The sequence below is a fragment of the Thalassophryne amazonica genome, chromosome 22 (assembly GCF_902500255.1).
Source record: "Thalassophryne amazonica chromosome 22, fThaAma1.1, whole genome shotgun sequence".
Lineage (NCBI taxonomy): Eukaryota > Metazoa > Chordata > Actinopteri > Batrachoidiformes > Batrachoididae > Thalassophryne > Thalassophryne amazonica.
This window is the reverse complement of record NC_047124.1, coordinates 26,575,525-26,595,895: the sequence shown is the minus strand read 5'-3', so window position 1 is coordinate 26,595,895 and position 20,371 is coordinate 26,575,525. Positions and strand designations below refer to the sequence as shown.

General features: G+C 40.6%; 1 long non-coding RNA gene across 1 annotated transcript in view; it reads right to left on the bottom strand.

Moving 5' to 3' along the window:
* The window catches only part of LOC117504142, a 110,762-nt gene extending 90,641 nt beyond the window's left edge, over window positions 1-20,121 (bottom strand). Inside the window, exon 1 of the long non-coding RNA XR_004558731.1 lies at window positions 19,924-20,121. This is a non-coding gene — a long non-coding RNA (uncharacterized LOC117504142). The remainder of the gene's footprint in view (window positions 1-19,923) is intronic.
* Window positions 20,122-20,371: the final 250 nt, after the last annotated feature.

The following is a 20,371-nucleotide window of genomic DNA, read 5'->3' as shown; positions in this document are numbered from 1 at the left end:
AGAGAACTGCTTTATTTTGTTGTTGTTTTTTTTTTTTTGTCACATTTGAAACAGTGATGAACTTTCTGAATTAAGGACTCTCCACCGTTCACCAAATCCCATTAATATTTTTGAACATTTTAATCCTGTGATTAATTTTCTGAATTGACGTTTTTATTTTATTTTTGTCATTTCTATTCACTCAGACTCACAAAAGCAAATCCATAAAAAAAAAAAAAAAAAATGTTTGTTGTGCTTTTTGAAACAGCAAATCGTTTTCTGGGGTTATTGTTTCGTTGTTTCATTTCATGTTTCAAGGGTTTCAGAAATTGTGGGGTTTTTTTTTTTATCAATTATTTTATTTAGTTTTTCAAGTGGTTCAAAAGTCATTTTCTCAAGTAATTGGATCATTTAGTTCAAATGATCAAAATGCTTCATTTCTGCCATAAACGATGCCCCTCAGTTGTTTTACAGATTTGTAACATTAAATTATTAAATAAATCAAATTTATGCCATAATGCAGATCACTGCTGCTTGTAAGAAAAAAACAACAAAGTCCATTTGTCAAAAATGCCCCAAAATATATAAAAATAAAACAAAACTAAAGACTCAAAATTGTGGCTTTTTGCTTATTAGTTATTCACTCGAGACAAGTTTCAGACAGTCAAGGTCTTTAATTTCAGAACTGTCAAATTTGTATAATTTCTTCCACCTTGAATTTAAAATAACGTTCGGAGTTTAAATCCTGTCCTCGGTTTTCACCAAATGTTCAGCTAACTGGCTTTTAGAAGGTGGAGGGAGGTGCAGTAAATAATTTAACGACTTGGTTTTAAAGTATTCTCACTTTGGTCGGCCTCGCTGTAGAACCACTCTCCAATATTTAATTAGCGTGTCATTGGATTTAAATTTAGTTTCTCGCCGTGGAACCTATTAAAATATTTTGTCAGTCCAGTCATGTAACCCAGCAGCAGCACCGGCGGCAGCAGGCCTAAAAAAAAGCACAGTCGAATCCGCCAGAAACCGTTGCAAAGGCAACGGATGCCTGCCGCGTGCGTGAGGGAATCTGTATGTTACTTCGCCGTATTATTATTGGGAAAATTTTCTTAAAGTGGATCAAAGAATTATATATATATATATATATATATATATATATATATATATATATATATATATATATATATATATATATATATATATGCAACCCCTGGCAAAAAATATGGAATCACCGGCCTCAGAGGATGTTCATTCAGTTGTTTAATTTTGTAGAAAAAAAGCAGATCACAGACATGACACAAAACTAAAGTCATTTCAAATGGCAACTTTCTGGCTTTAAGAAACACTATAAGAAATCAAGAAAAAAAGATTGTGACAGTCAGTAACGGTTACTTTTTTAGACCAAGCAGAGGGAAAAAATATGGAATCACTCAATTCTGAGGAAAAAATTATGGAATCACCCTGTAAATTTTCATCCCCCAAATTAACACCTGCATCAAATCAGATCTGCTCATTGACATTGACCCTATGCCATGACATTGACCCTATGTGTCTTTTTGCAAGGAATGTTTTTGCAGTTTTTGCTCTATGGCAAGATGCATTATCATCTTGAAAAATGATTTCATCATGCCCAAACATCCTTTCAATTGTCCAAAATATCAACATAAACTTGTGCATTTATTGATGATGTAATGACAGCCATCTCCCCAGTGCCTTTACCTGACATGCAGCCCCATATCATCAATGACTGTGGAAATTTACATGTTCTCTTCAGGCAGTCATCTTTATAAATCTCATTGGAAAGGCACCAAACAAAAGTTCCAGCATCATCACCTTGCCCAATGCAGATTCGAGATTCATCACTGAATATGACTTTCATCCAGTCATCCACAGTCCACAATTGCTTTTCCTTAGCCCATTGTAACCTTGTTTTTTTCTGTTTAGGTGTTAATGATGCCTTTCGTTTAGCTTTTCTGTATGTAAATCCCATTTCCTTTAGGCGGTTTCTTACAGTTCAGTCACAGACGTTGACTCCAGTTTCCTCCAGTTTCCTCCCATTCGTTCCTCATTTGTTTTGTTGTACATTTTTTCGATTTTTGAGACATATTGCTTTAAGTTTTCTGTCTTGACGCTTTGATGTCTTCCTTGGTCTACCAGTATGTTTGCCTTTAACAACCTTCCCATGTTGTTTGTATTTGGTCATCAGTTTAGACACAGCTGACTGTGAACAACTAACATCTTTTGCAACATTGCGTGATGATTTACTCTCTTTTAAGAGTTTGATAATCCTCTCCTTTGTTTCAATTGACATCTCTCTTGTTGGAGCCATGATTCATGTCAGTCCACTTGGTGCAACAGCTCTCCAAGGTGTGTTCACTCCTTTTTAGATGCAGACTAACGAGCAGATCTGATATGATGCAGGTGTTAGTTTTGGGGATGAAAATTTACAGGGTGATTCCATAATTTTTTCCTCAGAATTGAGTGATTCCATATTTTTTTCCTCTGCTTGGTCTAAAAAAGTAACCGTTACTGACTGCCACAATTATTTTTTCTGATTTCTCATAGTGTTTCTTAAAGCCGAAAGTTGCCATTTGAAATGACTTTAGTTTTGTGTCATGTCTGTGATCTGCTTTTTTTCTACAAAATTAAACAACTGAATGAACATCCTCCGAGGCTGGTGATTCCATAATTTTTGCCAGGGGTTGTATATATATATATATATATATATATATATATATATATAAAGAAAGGCAATTATTCCTTATCTTCATGTTCACGCTGTTTGAACATAATCTCCGGTGTAAACAACATGTCTACATACATTAAACTACAAATCATTTTTATCAGCTGTTAAATTTAAAGGGGCCATACTGTGCAAAAACTGTTTCTGTTTATCTTTGACATTTCAATATAGTCGGTATTCTCGCCAATTCTCGATTCTCTGACACGTTTACATTTTGTAACACTCTCTTATAAGCTAAATTTATTTCTGCAACAGCTTGTTTCAGACTTCTGTGACCTATGTCACAACCATCCTTATCTTAACTACCAATGCGCCCGCTGATCCAGTCTGCGCTACGAGAGAGAGAGATGAGTTTTTCAGCCACGACATTGCTTCTGCTCCTCCTAGTTTCTGAGAAGGGGCGTGGCTAAGTGCCAGATACTTTCTATTTAAACTAACAGGCACTGAAATGGCTCATCTTGTAGAGACATGATATCACACCATTTTTGTGAGTTTGTCTCTGTACACCACCACAATGGAGCTGAAATGAAACACTTGAGATGTGCTTATTTTGTAGACGTTCAGCTTTAAGTCAAGGGGTTGAAAAATATCACATTAATCATTTAGGAATTATAGTCATTTGTATATGCAGTCCTTCAATTTTAAGAGACGAAACAATATATTCGTCTGTGTTAAATCTGTGGGGAATAGGCAGTTTTTAAAAACTGAGTGGCCATGCAAGAAGGGGATTAGTGAGGGAAGCCACCAAGACACTCATGACAAGCATAGTGCAGCTATGCATAATGTAACTTTTGTCTGTAGTATCACCAATTTGATACCCCCATGGTGAACTGGCACAGAGAATGATTTAACAAAAAGCAACTGTGAAACTTTAGCTATAGTTTGCCAGAAGGCACGTGGGACAACCAAGGGTGGAATTCATATCAATCAATCAATCAATCAATCAATTTTTTTTATATAGCACCAAATCACAACAAACAGTTGCCCCAAGGCGCTTTATATTGTAAGGCAAGGCCATACAATAATTATGTAAAACCCCAACGGTCAAAACGACCCCCTGTGAGCAAGCACTTGGCTACAGTGAGAAGGAAAAACTCCCTTTTAACAGGAAGAAACCTCCAGCAGAACCAGGCTCAGGGAGGGGCAGTCTTCTGCTGGGACTGGTTGGGGCTGAGGGAGAGAACCAGGAAAAAGACATGCTGTGGAGGGGAGCAGAGATCGATCACTAATGATTAAATGCAGAGTGGTGCATACAGAGCAAAAAGAGAAAGAAACAGTGCATCATGGGAACCCCCCAGCAGTCTACGTCTATAGCAGCATAACTAAGGGATGGTTCAGGGTCACCTGATCCAGCCCTAACTATAAGCTTTAGCAAAAAGGAAAGTTTTAAGCCTAATCTTAAAAGTAGAGAGGGTGTCTGTCTCCCTGATCTGAATTGGGAGCTGGTTCCACAGGAGAGGAGCCTGAAAGCTGAAGGCTCTGCCTCCCATTCTACTCTTACAAACCCTAGGAACTACAAGTAAGCCTGCAGTCTGAGAGCGAAGCGCTCTATTGGGGTGATATGGTACTACGAGGTCCCTAAGATAAGATGGGACCTGATTATTCAAAACCTTATAAGTAAGAAGAAGAATTTTAAATTCTGTTCTAGAATTAACAGGAAGCCAATGAAGAGAGGCCAATATGGGTGAGATATGCTCTCTCCTTCTAGTCCCCGTCAGTACTCTAGCCGCAGCATTTTGAATTAACTGAAGGCTTTTTAGGGAACTTTTAGGACAACCTGATAATAATGAATTACAATAGTCCAGCCTAGAGGAAATAAATGCATGAATTAATTTTTCAGCATCACTCTGAGACAAGACCTTTCTGATTTTAGAGATATTGCGTAAATGCAAAAAAGCAGTCCTACATATTTGTTTAATATGCGCTTTGAATGACATATCCTGATCAAAAATGACTCCAAGATTTCTCACAGTATTACTAGAGGTCAGGGTAATGCCATCCAGAGTAAGGATCTGGTTAGACACCATGTTTCTAAGATTTGTGGGGCCAAGTACAATAACTTCAGTTTTATCTGAGTTTAAAAGCAGGAAATTAGAGGTCATCCATGTCTTTATGTCTGTAAGACAATCCTGCAGTTTAGCTAATTGGTGTGTGTCCTCTGGCTTCATGGATAGATAAAGCTGGGTATCATCTGCGTAACAATGAAAATTTAAGCAATACCGTCTAATAATACTGCCTAAGGGAAGCATGTATAAAGTGAATAAAATTGGTCCTAGCACAGAACCTTGTGGAACTCCATAATTAACTTTAGTCTGTGAAGAAGATTCCCCATTTACATGAACAAATTGTAATCTATTAGACAAATATGATTCAAACCACCGCAGCGCAGTGCCTTTAATACCTATGGCATGCTCTAATCTCTGTAATAAAATTTTATGGTCAACAGTATCAAAAGCAGCACTGAGCTCTAACAGAACAAGCACAGAGATGAGTCCACTGTCCGAGGCCATAAGAAGATCATTTGTAACCTTCACTAATGCTGTTTCTGTACTATGATGAATTCTAAAACCTGACTGAAACTCTTCAAATAGACCATTCCTCTGCAGATGATCAGTTAGCTGTTTTACAACTACCCTTTCAAGAATTTTTGAGAGAAAAGGAAGGTTGGAGAGTGGCCTATAATTAGCTAAGATAGCTGGGTCAAGTGATGGCTTTTTAAGTAATGGTTTAATTACTGCCACCTTAAAAGCCTGTGGTACATAGCCAACTAACAAAGATAGATTGATCATATTTAAGATCGAAGCATTAAATAATGGTAGGGCTTCCTTGAGCAGCCTGGCAGGAATGGGGTCTAATAAACATGTTGATGGTTTGGATGAAGTAACTAATGAAAATAACTCAGACAGAACAATCGGAGAGAAAGAGTCTAACCAAATACCGGCATCACTGAAAGCAGCCAAAGATAACGATACGTCTTTGGGATGGTTATGAGTAATTTTTTCTCTAATAGTTAAAATTTTGTTAGCAAAGAAAGTCATGAAGTCATTACTAGTTAAAGTTAATGGAATACTCAGCTCAATAGAGCTCTGACTCTTTGTCAGCCTGGCTACAGTGCTGAAAAGAAACCTGGGGTTGTTCTTATTTTCTTCAATTAGTGATGAGTAGAAAGATGTCCTAGCTTTACAGAGGGCTTTTTTTATAGCGCAACAGACTCTTTTTCCAGGCTAAGTGAAGATCTTCTAAATTAGTGAGACGCCATTTCCTCTCCAACTTACGGGTTATCTGCTTTAAGCTACGAGTTTGTGAGTTATACCACGGAGTCAGGCACTTCTGATTTAAAGCTCTCTTTTTTAGAGGAGCTACAGCATCCAAAGTTGTCTTCAATGAGGATGTAAAACTATTGACGAGATACTCTATCTCACTTACAGAGTTTAGGTAGCTACTCTGCACTGTGTTGGTATATGGCATTAGAGAACATAAAGAAGGAATCATATCCTTAAACCTAGTTACAGCACTTTCTGAAAGACTTCTAGTGTAATGAAACTTATTCCCCACTGCTGGGTAGTCCATCAGAGTAAATGTAAATGTTATTAAGAAATGATCAGACAGAAGGGAGTTTTCAGGGAATACTGTTAAGTCTTCTATTTCCATACCATAAGTCAGAACAAGATCTAAGATATGATTAAAGTGGTGGGTGGACTCATTTACTTTTTGAGCAAAGCCAATAGAGTCTAATAATAGATTAAATGCAGTGTTGAGGCTGTCATTCTCAGCATCTGTGTGGATGTTAAAATCGCCCACTATAATTATCTTATCTGAGCTAAGCACTAAGTCAGACAAAAGGTCTGAAAATTCACAGAGAAACTCACAGTAACGACCAGGTGGACGATAGATAATAACAAATAAAACTGGTTTTTGGGACTTCCAATTTGGATGGACAAGACTAAGAGTCAAGCTTTCAAATGAATTAAAGCTCTGTCTGGGTTTTTGATTAATTAATAAGCTGGAATGGAAGATTGCTGCTAATCCTCTGCCTCGGCCCGTGCTACGAGCATTCTGACAGTTAGTGTGACTCGGGGGTGTTGACTCATTTAAACTAACATATTCATCCTGCTGTAACCAGGTTTCTGTAAGGCAGAATACATCAATATGTTGATCAATTATTATATCATTTACCAACAGGGACTTAGAAGAGAGAGACCTAATGTTTAATAGACCACATTTAACTGTTTTAGTCTGTGGTGCAGTTGAAGGTGCTATATTATTTTTTCTTTTTGAATTTTTATGCTTAAATAGATTTTTGCTGGTTATTGGTAGTCTGGGAGCAGGCACCGTCTCTACGGGGATGGGGTAATGAGGGGATGGCAGGGGGAGAGAAGCTGCAGAGAGGTGTGTAAGACTACAACTCTGCTTCCTGGTCCCAACCCTGGATAGTCACGGTTTGGAGGATTTAAGAAAATTGGCCAGATTTCTAGAAATGAGAGCTGCTCCATCCAAAGTGGGATGGATGCCGTCTCTCCTAACAAGACCAGGTTTTCCCCAGAAGCTTTGCCAATTATCTATGAAGCCCACCTCATTTTTTGGACACCACTCAGACAGCCAGCAATTCAAGGAGAACATGCGGCTAAACATGTCACTCCCGGTCTGATTGGGGAGGGGCCCAGAGAAAACTACAGAGTCCGACATTGTTTTTGCAAAGTTACACACCGATTTAATGTTAATTTTAGTGACCTCCGATTGGCGTAACCGGGTGTCATTACTGCAGACGTGAATTACAATCTTACCAAATTTACGCTTAGCCTTAGCCAGCAGTTTCAAATTTCCTTCAATGTCACCTGCTCTGGCCCCCGGAAGACAATTGACTATGGTTGCTGGTGTCGCTAACTTCACATTTCGCAAAACAGAGTCGCCAATAACCAGAGTTTGATCCTCGGCGGGTGTGTCGTCGAGTGGGGAAAAACGGTTAGAGATGTGAACGGGTTGGCGGTGTACACGGGGCTTCTGTTTAGGGCTACGCTTCCTCCTCACAATCACCCAGTCAGCCTGCTTTCCCGGCTGCTCGGGATCTGCCAGGGGGTAACTAACGGCGGCTAAGCTACTTTGGTCCGCACCGACTACAGGGGCCTGGCTAGCTGTAGAATTTTCCACGGTGCGGAGCCGAGTCTCCAATTCGCCCAGCCTGGCCTCCAAAGCTACGAATAAGCTACACTTATTACAAGTACCGTTACTGCTAAAGGAGGCCGAGGAATAACTAAACATTTCACACCCAGAGCAGAAAAGTGCGGGAGAGACAGGAGAAGCCGCCATGCTAAATCGGCTAAGAGCTAGTAGCTACGCTAAGCTAGCGGATTCCTAAAAACACGCAAAGTGAATAATGTGTAAATAATTTAGAGGTGATTCAGCAGAAGGAGTGCTTTAGTTAAGGCACGTAAAGATTACACTGGGAAACAAATTGTAATCTAGATAACTAGATCAATCTAACTGCGCAGATTAAACAGCTAACAGATACAGAAAAACACCGCTGTGCTCCGGAACAGGAAGTGATACAATACCGCAGTGAGAGCCAACCACCAGTAGAGGCAAAAAGTCTTCTCTATTCCTCAGTACCATGTAGCTGCGACTGGTGTTGCAATGGACAAAAGTTGCACTGTGTATCAGCCATGGAAGTCTATAACTCCATCAGAATTGTTTGTGTCTTGGTGGCTTTCCTCACTTGGCTCGTTCTTGCACAGTCGCTCGGTTTTTGAGCGTTGCCAACTCCAGACAGATTTACTATTCGTACTCTTTATATTTCTGTCTGAACGATGTAAATGAAGTCCAAAACATATTCAGTAACTTGGACATGTTCATGTTCCCTCGTTCTCAAGACCAGGCACCTAAGTGGCTGTATTCTTCTTTTTTAGATATACTTTAGTATACATTAGTAGAGTTCTACCTTAGAATTAGAATGTATAATAGAAGATATACCTTACTGAATTTTCATGTATCCATCCCCTGACTTGCTGAAGGAAAACTGTAAACCTGATAATTTGTATCAGAAATACTTGTATTTATTTTGTCAAATATCTAAGGCCTCTGAAAGCACGTAGAAATTGTTTTAATTCCTTCATATTTTTGACAAGCCCCTTGAATTAAAGCTGAAAGTCCACATTACAAGCACATCTTGACGGTTTCACCAATTTAATGGATTCCCACTGTCCAAATACTTATGGACCGGGCTGTACTGAAAGAAGCTGGTTGAATAGGCGTTTAAGCAATTAATCTGCTAAATATCCTGCAATCGGATTTTATATGTTGACAATCCCAGAATGCAATGGGTGAATGATGCAAGTCATTAAAGGCTGTGAATCAGTATAATTAGAACTCTCCCTCCAATCATAATTTATCCTTCAAGCAGTTTGCGAAGAGTCATTTTGGGACATATTATTCGGTGATGTGTAGCCCGCAGACTGACACGGGAGGAGACACTTCAGTGACCACGCTCAGATGGGTGAAATCTCCCGGTCCGACAAACTCATCCCGCCGCAATCGATAGCTGCAGTGACAACAGCTCCTTTCGTCACAGGCCGAGGAACAAGCTGTTGTGAAGGTCTGAGAATGGAAGATAGGCCCCGGAGGGGAGGCATGATTTACGAGCCCGAGTCAAGATGGAGGCACATTCGCCCACGTACAGGAGACGGCCTCCCTGCAGCATCCGTCTCTCCCTTCCCTCCCTCCATCCCTCCCCCCGCCGCCCGCCCGCCGCCGTACTTGTCCTCCTTCCAGTGACAATTTGCCTGCCTGTTGACAGCAGCAATAGGTTGCCTGGCACTGACAGGAAAGAAATACCACCCAGAAAAAGCATTTCACGCCGTTATTTACCTTCAGCCCGATCTATGGCACGCTGACAGCATCGGAATCCTAAATGTCACCTTTAGCTTGTTCTACTTGTTGTTGTTGTTGTTGTTTTTTTAACAAACGGAGCTGGGAGGGCAGGCTTGTCAGTGTGAATAATGCCAGACAGAGAGCTAATTTTAACATGTCGTAATGCTGCCGACCACCGTGAGGAACAAACAAGTGACATTCAAGAGGGTAACACTTGACAACACAATACAACTACCCCGAGGTAAGAAATACAATGGGTTTTTTTTATTTTTTACCCATCTTCTAGTGGCTGACCGCTGGCAGGCAGTCGTCGAATCACCAATATATGGCGCAGCAGAAATTGGACATCGAATAAGACACCTATTGTTCCAGATCCACTGTGTATCTATTTTTAGGGAACATAATCAGTGTGCTTTGGTCACCCACTGCAGTCGAGATTGCTGAGAAGGTGGTTGCTTTTGAAAGTGGGCCAGTGGGGATACTTGGAAGTGGATTTCATCCCTATGATTGCTTTTAGCTACAAAGGAAAACACAGTAAGGACAGCCAATGTGTATTTTTGTGTCACTATTTGGAGGGTTGTACAAAATTCACTTTGAGTGTATTGAATTATGTCTTATTTTTAGGGGTGTGCCTCTCTTCCTATGATATAATATGATTCAGTGACAATAGTTTATATTGTGGAGTGATTTGATTTGGTGCAGTACAATTCTGTCTGATATGTTTAATGTAGATATTTATTTTCCAGGATTAGAATAAGGTAAAAGTGGTATTGTTTACCTTCAAATACATATTTAATGAAAGACCAGCGGCCTTATTCAGGTTTTTACTAGTGTGGTGTAGCAAATTGGCACTGCCTCTGCTCAGCGTTTGTTCACCACTGAGGGCAGCACCACATATACTAGGGGAGCTACGACCACTACCTTTGCACCCCCCAGGACTAAACCAAACCAACTGTTGTAGGTTCCTTAGATGATCCCAAAACACAATCAGGATGTTACCAAAAATAAAAACTGGCCTCAAGCCATTTATCCAAGATGGCCGCCAAAACAGGCTCCCCCCCCCCACTAAAACACCTTTACACAACATATAAACAACTTAAATATCACAGAGATTCAATGGGAAGACCATTGCAGGTCACAGCAAACTCATTTGTGCCTAAACTAAATTCATTCATGGATTTAAGATTCAAAATGGTGTCCAAAATGGCCGCCAATAGACCCTTATTGTTAGATAATATCTGTGCTCATTCTTTGTTTTATGTTAGCTATTAAGTATTTGTGTTATTTGTTTGGAAGTTCTGAGAGATATGTTAAGTTTTACTCTATCATGTGTTCAGGGGAGACCACCCCCTGTTGGTGAGAGCCAGTAACATTAGAAATGTGAGACTAAACCACACCCACATTGTATAAAAGTGTTGTACAAGTTACTTCATGTGCTTTTTCACAAGATGGACACTGTCTGTGAGGGTCCCAGGCCTGGTTTCTAACATGACCTTGAATAAACTCAAAATGAGGAATACAGTGGTTTGGTTTTTGGTAAGGGGCAGAATTTTACATAAAAGAACCAGGTAGAAATAGCACTCATCATTAAAATACATAATATGAACAAACAATAGACTTAATAATGACAGAAATCATTGGTGTTTTAGTGAAGAAAAAAAAAATTGGCAGCCATTTTGGATAACTGGCTTGAGGCCAGTTTTTATTTTTGGGAACATCCTGATTGTGTTTTGGGGTCATCTAAGGAACCTAAAAAAGTTGGTTTGGTTTAGTCCTGGGGGGGGGGCAAAGGTAGTGGTCGTAGCTCCCCATAGCAATACAATAGCAGAAAGCACATAATAGAAGAAGCCTGGAAGAAGAATCCAGCTATTCTTAGCATAGCAGAAATAGCATAGCAGAAATTTCTTGTTGTAAATTGGTTTCACAGTATTACAAGGAGCGACTGAGAAGCTTTGAGCCTGATCTGGAAGAAGTAGGGTGTGGTTCTCCATGTTTTGCATTTTGAAACCAATATTTCTTGAGAATGTGTGAAGTTTTGATTCACTGGGTGCAATGTTGAGAAATGGTTTCACATATTTAAACTGATTCAGGGGTCTGTTCATCATTGCAGTTGCTTACTAATCAAGTTCAGCTCATATCAGTTCATCGTTACAGCCCTACTTATTTTGGATCTACTGCACTCTAGTAATATATAAATATGTTCATGTATTACCGTCACCTTGCACTTGGTAAGGTAAGGTTCTGTGCGTCTGATGTTGTTGAAAACTACTACTAATTAACTTATAAATTTTATATCAGGTAGGCTCAGTCCACATTGGCTGGATCCTGGCCTAGACCTTTAAAGATTCCACTTATATCTTTGGTAGAATAAGCCATTGTTCTCATTTTTATTCAGTGATCGTGACATACCCAAAGGGCGTGTTGTAGGCCCCTTATCATTTTCTCTTTAAATACTACCTCTAGGTCAGATCACACATACCGTAGGTATGAGTTAATATTTCCATGTTATGCTGATAATACTCAGCTCTATATGACTAGTAATGAATACAAATATTATGAATACATGTGATTGTCTGGCTGTACTGAAAAATTGGATCCTACCTCTGACTGAAATGAATGAGATAATGGTTCATTGGCTCATTGCTTTTGCATGATTCCTGTATGATTCATGAAAACATAAAACCTAAAAATGCTGGTGTGATTTTTGACTGCACCTAGTCTTTTGATCTGCGAGGAATGCTTCTTCCAGTTGTGTAAAATGACAAAGATAGCAAAGATCAAAGGTAATGATTCATTTATTTTGTGACCCTGCGCATTGGTGAAGTAGTGGGAAGGGTGTTATTTTCTCTGGTGTGTGTGTGTGTGTGTGTGTGTGTGTGTATCTGTGGACAAGATGAATCAAAGAAAGCTGGATGGATTTCCTGAAAACTTGGTGGGAATATTACTCAGATCGATATCTAGACGTGATTAGATTTTGGAGTAGTTTGGTCAAAACTTATGATCAAGGAAAACATGGTCTGAAAAACAGCTTCTTTTTTTCAGGAAAGTATTTGTGATTGATTGTTATGAATGAAGTCACACAGAAGTCATATGATGAAGTCATATATACTCAAAAACACCATTACAGATATGTATATTTACTTGCACATTTATATTGCGGTGTGCAGAGCACGCCGAGTATATATCAGCCCTCTGATGCCTTTTATTTCATCAAGAAGTGATTTATGAGGTGTTTTATTCTTTGCCCTGCCATGCACTGGCTCTAAAATTCTTCAAATGGTTCAAAATGCTGCTGCAAGAAGTCTAATAAGACTTACAAATTTGATCATATTATACCAATAGTCACTTCATTGGCTACTGAATCATAAAGTACCCTATTTATACCTTCCACAGACAAAATTGGGGGGGGGGGGGGTATAGGTATCCCATCATCCATCAGTCTATCAGTCTATAAATGAAAATTGTAAGTCCAACTCCTCCTAAACCGTTTGATGGATTTCACTGGCACTTCACACAATGTCAGCACACCACATGAAGATGTGCATGACGGAATACGATTCTGGTCCAACATCTTAAAGAGGAGATAACTGAAGTTCTCACATGATCTTGACCTCATAAAGGCAACTCCTCCTAAACCGTTTGGAAACTACACACAGTGGTAATGCTCCATATCAACATGTGCATGAAGGAAAATAATCGTAATACGACTTCTTTAATGAGAGATAATTGGACTTTTGTTTTTTTGTAATACATTATATTTGTCTTACATCTACAGAGGTTGACCAGTTTGTTACTGAAAGTGTTTCATCACAAAAGATTTATACAACTATAATACATGCATGCAAATAGTATTAAAGAGTTGGGGGTACTATGATTATAACTTTTTATATAACAGCTGAGTGGAACTCAGCCACATGGGGTGTGCAGCCAGTACATTCTGAGTGCCGGTCCCAAGCCCGGATAAATGAGGAGGGTTGCATCAGGAAGGGCATCCGGTGTAAAACAAGCCAACCCAACTATGCAGACTCAGAATCGAATTCCCATACCGGATCGGTCGCGGCCCGGGTTAACAACGTCCGCCACCGGTGCTATTGCCCAACAGGGTGCCGGTGGAAATTGGGCTACTGCTGGGCGAAGACGACGAAGAAGAGGAGGAAAACGTTGCCACGAACAGCGGGAGAAGAAGAAAACTAAAAGGGTGGAAATGAGAGTGGGGACTTTGAATGTTGGTAGTATGACTGGTAAAGGGAGAGAGCTGGCTGATATGATGGAGAGGAGAAAGGTAGACATATTGTGTGTGCAAGAGACCAAGTGGAAGGGAAGTAAGAGCAGGAGCATCGGCGGTGGGTACAAGTTGTTGTACCATGGTGAGGACAGGAAGAGAAATGGTGTTGGGGTCATTTTAAAGGAAGAATATGTTAAAAGTGTGTTGGAGGTTAAGCGAGTGTCTGACAGGGTGATGAGTGTGAAGTTGGAAATTGAAGGGGTGATGATGAATATCATCAGTGCATATGCCCCACGGGTAGGTTGTGAGATGAAAGAGAAAGAAGATTTCTGGAGTGTGTTAGATGAGGTGGTGGAGAGTGTGCCCAAGCATGAAAGAGTGGTGATAGGAGCGGACTTCAATGGGCATGTTGGTGAAGGGAACAGAGGTGATGAGGAAGTAATGGGTAGATATGGTATCAAGGATAGGAATGGGGAAGGACAGATGGTAGTTGATTTTGCAAAAAGGATGGAAATGGCTGTGGTGAATACCTACTTTAAGAAAAGGGAGGAGCACAGGGTAACATATAAGAGTGGAGGAAGGTGCACACAAGTGGACTACATTCTTTATAGGAGATGCAAGCTAAAATAAATCACAGACTGTAAGGTGGTAGCAGGAGAGAGTGTCACTAGACAGCATAGGATGGTTGTTTGTAGGATGACTTTAGAGGTAAAGAAGAAGAAGAGAGTGAGAGCTCAACAAAGGATCAGATGGTGGAAGCTGAAGGAGGAAGACTGTTGTGTGAAATTTAGCGAGCAGGTGAGAGAAGCACTAGTTGGAGGGGAAGCAGTTTTGGACAACTGGAAAAGTACTGCAGATGTGGTGAGGGAGACAGCTAGGACAGTACTGGGTATGACATCTGGACAGTGGAAGGAAGACAAGGAGACTTGGTGGTGGAATGAAGATGTCCAGGAAAGCATAAGGAGAAAGAGGTTGGTGAAAAAGTTTTGGGATAGTCGGAGAGATGAAGAAAGTAGACAGGAGTACAAGGAGATGCGGCGTAAGGCGAGAAGAGAAGTGGCAAAAGCAAAGGAAAAGGCATATTGCGAGCTGTACAAGAAGTTGAATAGTAAGGAAGGAGAAAAGGACTTGTACCGATTGGCCAGACAAAGGGACAGAGCTGGAAAGGATATGCAGCAGGTTAGGGTGGTAAAAGATGCACATGGTAATGTGCTGACAAGTGAGGAGTGTGTGCTGAGAAGGTGGAGGGAATATTTTGAAGAGTTGATGAATAAAGAAAATGAGCGAGAGAAAAGGCTGGATGATGTGGTGAGAGTAAATCAGGAAGTAAAAGAGATTAGCAAGGAAGAAGTGAGGGCTGCTATGAAGACGATGAAGAGTGGAAAGGCAGTTGGTCCAGATGACATTCCAATGGAGGCATGGAAATGTCTAGGAGAGATGGCAGTAGAGTTTCTAACCAGATTGTTTAATAAAATCTTGGAAAGTGAGAGGATGCCTGAGGAGTGGAGACGAAGTGTGCTGGTTCCTATTTTCAAGAACAAGGGTGATGTGCAGAGCTGCAGTAACTACAGAGGCATAAAGCTGATCAGCCACAGCATGAAGTTATGGGAAAGAGTAGTAGAAGCTAGGCTTAGAAAACAGGTGAAGATCTGTGAGCAGCAATATGGTTTCATGCCGAGAAAGAGCACTACAGATGCAATGTTTGCTCTGAGAATACTGTTGGAAAAGTACAGAAAAGGACAGAAAGAGTTACATTGTGTGTTTGTGGACTTAGAAAAAGCTTATGATAGGGTGCCAAGAGAAGAGTTGTGGCATTGTATGAGGAAGTCTGGAGTGGCAGAGAAGTATGTTAGGGTAGTGCAGGACATGTACAAGAATAGTGTGACAGCGGTGAGATGCTCAGTCGGAATGACAGACTCATTCAAGGTGGAGGTGGGATTACACCAAGGATCAGCTCTGAGTCCTTTCTTGTTTGCCGTGGTGATGGACAGGTTGACAGATGAGATCAGACAGGAGTCCCCATGGACTATGATGTTTGCAGATGACATTGTGATCTGTAGTGAGAGTAGAGAGCAAGTTGAGTCTAGTCTGGAGAAGTAGAGATATGCTTTGGAGAGAAGGGGAATGAAAGTCAGTAGAAGCAAGACTGAGTACATGTGTGTGAATGAGAGGGAGCCCAGTGGAATCAATCAATCAATCAATCAATCAATTTTATTTATATAGCGCCAAATCACAACAAACAGTTGCCCCAAGGCGCTTTATATTGTAAGGCAAGGCCATACAATAATTACGTGCAGTTACAACGAGTAGAAGTGGTGAAAGTAGATGAGTTTAAATATTTGGGGTCAACTGTTCAAAGTAATGGAGAGTGTGGTAGAGAGGTGAAGAAGAGAGTGCAGGCAGGGTGGAGTGGGTGGAGAAAGGTGGCAGAAGTGATTGTGACCGAAGAATATCAGCAAGAGTGAAGGGGAAAGTTTACAAAACAGTAGTGAGACCAGCTATGTTGTATGGTTTAGAGACGGTGGCACTAACAAAAAGACAGGAGGCAGAGCTGGAGGTGGCAGAGCTGAAGATGTTGAGATTCTCTTTGGGAGTGACAAGAATGGACAAGATTAGGAATGAACATATCAGAGGGACAGCTCAGGTGGGACGGTTTGGAGACAAAGTCAGAGAGGTGAGATTGAGATGGTTTGGACATGTGCAGAGGAGGGACCCAGGGTATATAGGGAGAAGGATGCTGAGGATGGAGCCACCAGGCAGGAGGAGAAGAGGGAGACCAAAGAGGAGGTTCATGGATGTGCTGAGGGAGGACATGCAGGTGGTTGGTGTGACAGAGGAAGATACAGAGGACAGGGTGAGATGGAAACGATTGATCTGCTGTGGCGACCCCTAACGGGAACAGCCGGAAGACAAAGAAGATATAATAGCTGAGTGGATCCTTGTCATTTGATTGGTGCTTTGTATGTCATGTGATATGGATTATTCATCCCATTGCTGCATTAAGAGTGCAGTTTGGTTCCATACATTTGGTACCATTGCACGCTTCTGCTGTGGCGATCCCGAACAGGAGCAGCCGAAAGAAGAAGAAAAGAAGAGCACACTTCCACCATCACCCCCGCGCATGCTCACACTAGCGGGATGGCGCTTAGCTTTAAAACAAACATGGCAGCATTTGTGTTGCTGACGGACGACGATTTGAAAAAGCTAATTGACGGTGCTAGTTCATCTAAAACACACACACACACACACACACACACACACACACAAATCCACTCCGCTGTAAGCCGTATGGAGGTATGAAGAGCCAAATTAACATTTGGCTTTTCATTCTAATTAAAATTTGAATGAAAAGCTGAAAAGATGGCGTGATTTTTTTCTGGACTAAGGAACTACAAGAAGTGTTTTTTTGTTTGTTTGTTTGTTTGTTTGTTTTTTCAAGTCAGTGCACAGCAACACTGGACAACATGTCACAATCTGGACTCCTATTTAAAGTTTGCGTTGGACTTTAGTGGAACACTAAAATTTTCTGTTGTTTATAAATTAATATAATATCAAATGTCAAGGATCTATTTTAGCCGCTATATAAAACAAATAATTAATGTTTTTACATTCTTTCAATGGAAAGAATATTTTATTTCACCTTATGAAATATTTGTATCATTGAACTCATAAACATTCATTATTTGTATAATAATGGAGACTTCCAAGGACATTCGATTTTCCACACCATGTGACACCTCGCATGTTGCGGAAAAACGAATGTCTATTTTATTAAATTGGGTTGAACTGAAGTGAGATCTTCTTGTGGGCAGAAATAGTGGAGTTACTGCACGTCAAGCTTCATAAAAGAGGCTGATTCCTCTTTCTGATTTCCTGGATTTCAAACAAAAACAGCAAAAACCTGAAATCAAATTTAGACCTGACATCAGCTGACCGACTTGATGTATTCTGGTGATGTTTTAACCGCCAGATTCTTTTCAGTGCACCCCTCCCCCCAACACACACACACATACACTTCTTTATTTTTTATTTTTTTTATCACGCTGATATTGAGCGAGCGAGGACACCCTGCCTTCATCTCTCCTGAGCCATATCAATATTCATGGTTCTGTGGGGTGCGTTTGCACGATGGCTGTCTCATTAGCCTTTGATCCCCTTGCGCAAGACCTGTCGGAGCTTTGCTGCATCAACAACAGAGCACCGTTTGAAGTGCAGCGAGAACAGCTGCTTGCATTGATCTCCATATACGTGCATGCACTACATGTCCACAGTTTAGACAGATGCTGCCCACGGGCGCATGAATACATCTACTAATGTGTACTTACAGTTTACTACAATCTGGCCTCTGGTAAGTGCTTCATGCTTGTAACTGCTATGTCGTGTGTAACCTAATGCATGCTAAAATGGTGGTTTTTCAGCATGCATGTGTCAGTCCTTGGTTACACCAACAGCCACTTGAAGAACGGCATGCAAAATCTGTAAAACGACAGTATGATTGATTATGCGTCGACTGAAGCGACGAATTATACATTACAGTGCCGTCAACAGGTTCGTCATAAATTCTGCACAGTACCGGTATTCTCATATTAAATATGTGTCAAGAAAAAAAGCAGTTTTACAGTTTTAGATCATAAAAAATCTGTAATATAGTATAGAACTGTTGCGATCACGACAATGTAAATGTGCAAAAAAAAAAAAATCTTAGGCGTGATTTGAAAAATAAGAAAAATTGGTTGCAGTATTCTTGAAAAGCTTCTAAATGTCATAATTTACAGCAAAGAGTGCTAAGCATTTAAAATAACCAAATAAAATATATTGTATGACTACATTTTACCTTTACATGTTGTTTTTTTGCATGTTTTAGAACACCATGTTAATCAATTCATTGTTTAATTATGTATTTGTTTATAAACCTACAGATTAATCATACTTTTAATTTGAAAAGGCGTGCATGATATTTTTTATTAAAATTTTATAATCTAACCAAACTAACTATACGTGATATGTTGCCTCAATTTTCTTTATTTTCAACATGTGTTTTTCACATTTTTTTAATCTGTCAAAAATGAATTTGACATTGCAGCACAATCTTCTGTAGTACTGTGTTAAATTTTTGCACAAAAGGCTTCGTTTAAACTACGCTTTGGTGTGGAATTAGAGGTCTGAATCACCAGATTACAACAATAATTCACATTTATAATTGGTTCTTTGTTGCAGTATGACAATGACAGAGAGGAGGTGCGCTGACGTGAAGGCGTTTGTTCCTGTGCAACTCCAAAAGAAAGAAACTGAGGTCCAGTTAGTATGACATCATGACATCTGCACAAAGACAATCCCTGCGCTAGTCCACTCAATAATTCCCCGCTCTGTTAGGGGATTCTCGGCTGGTTCCTGCTGTATAAAGACCGCAGGAAGTATTAAGCGCGGCGGCTTGTGTGGACTATTGCCCCGCTGGGAACAGATCGGCAGATCGATACGGTCAGTGTGCCTGATAACATTACCCCGTCCTTAATGGCACTAATGAAGAGAGTGTTTGACAGACCGGGGGGATACTTCGGTCACAGACCCACTCTGTTATCTGCAGTGTGAGTTGATGACACAAAGGAGGTTTTGCATTATTTGCAAAATGTCAGTAAATCTGTGCATTCACGGAAACATGCAGCTGCAGATAAAGATAGTAGTAGAGTAAATGTACAAAATAGGAAAAAACGAAGTTTGCAGGAATATTGCGGAAGTTTGGATCTGCATGAAACATGCCTGGAAGTACAGTATAAGCATAGTTTTAGTGATGTGTATTCTGCTCTGCACATTATATAACTGTTAAAAAAAATGAAATGATGGAGACATCACTGCCAAGTTTCCGAGGTGATTAACTCTCCTCACTGTCTTTTATTAAATCAGGTCACGCTGACAGTGAGCACTAATGCTGGAAACATAAAAATGTCATCAGTCTTCACACGTCAAAGAAACTACATCTGCTGGCATTTTGACAAATCAGATCCTGGTTTTCCATCCTGCTGCTGGGAAGCAGGATGTCTGCACACATACAAATTCACACTGCTGCTGCTGCTGCTTTAAAGTCCTGACTAAGATTAGCAGGCAGTGAGAGGTAACGTACCTCCCCGAGGATGCCGGGACGCACCGGTGAGGCAGGGCTGTTGGCTTCTCCCGGTCTTCTTCAGCTCTGGGATGGAGAGCCGGGAGCAGAGCTGCTCCTTCGCTGCCGAAGCGCCTCTGGTTCACTCTGCTTCTGTCTCAGCTGCTCTCACTATCATACATCCCTCCTATGGTGCCCCCCCCCCCTCGCCCCCTCTTTTTACTCCTCCCCTTTTCTAACCTGCTCCCTCTTGACTCCCCTTTCCTCCCACTCTACCAACCTCCCAAAACTCAAGAGGGGGGGATTTGGGGGGGGCAATGGAAATCAGTGATTTCATCATGACTTTTCCTCGCACATTTCCCACAGCGCGCACGTGCTGCTTGATTTCGTTGATGCGGAAGACACAGATGCATGATTTTGTAACTGTATGAAATGTTGTCCAGTGCTTTTGGTTGAGCGTGATACCAGC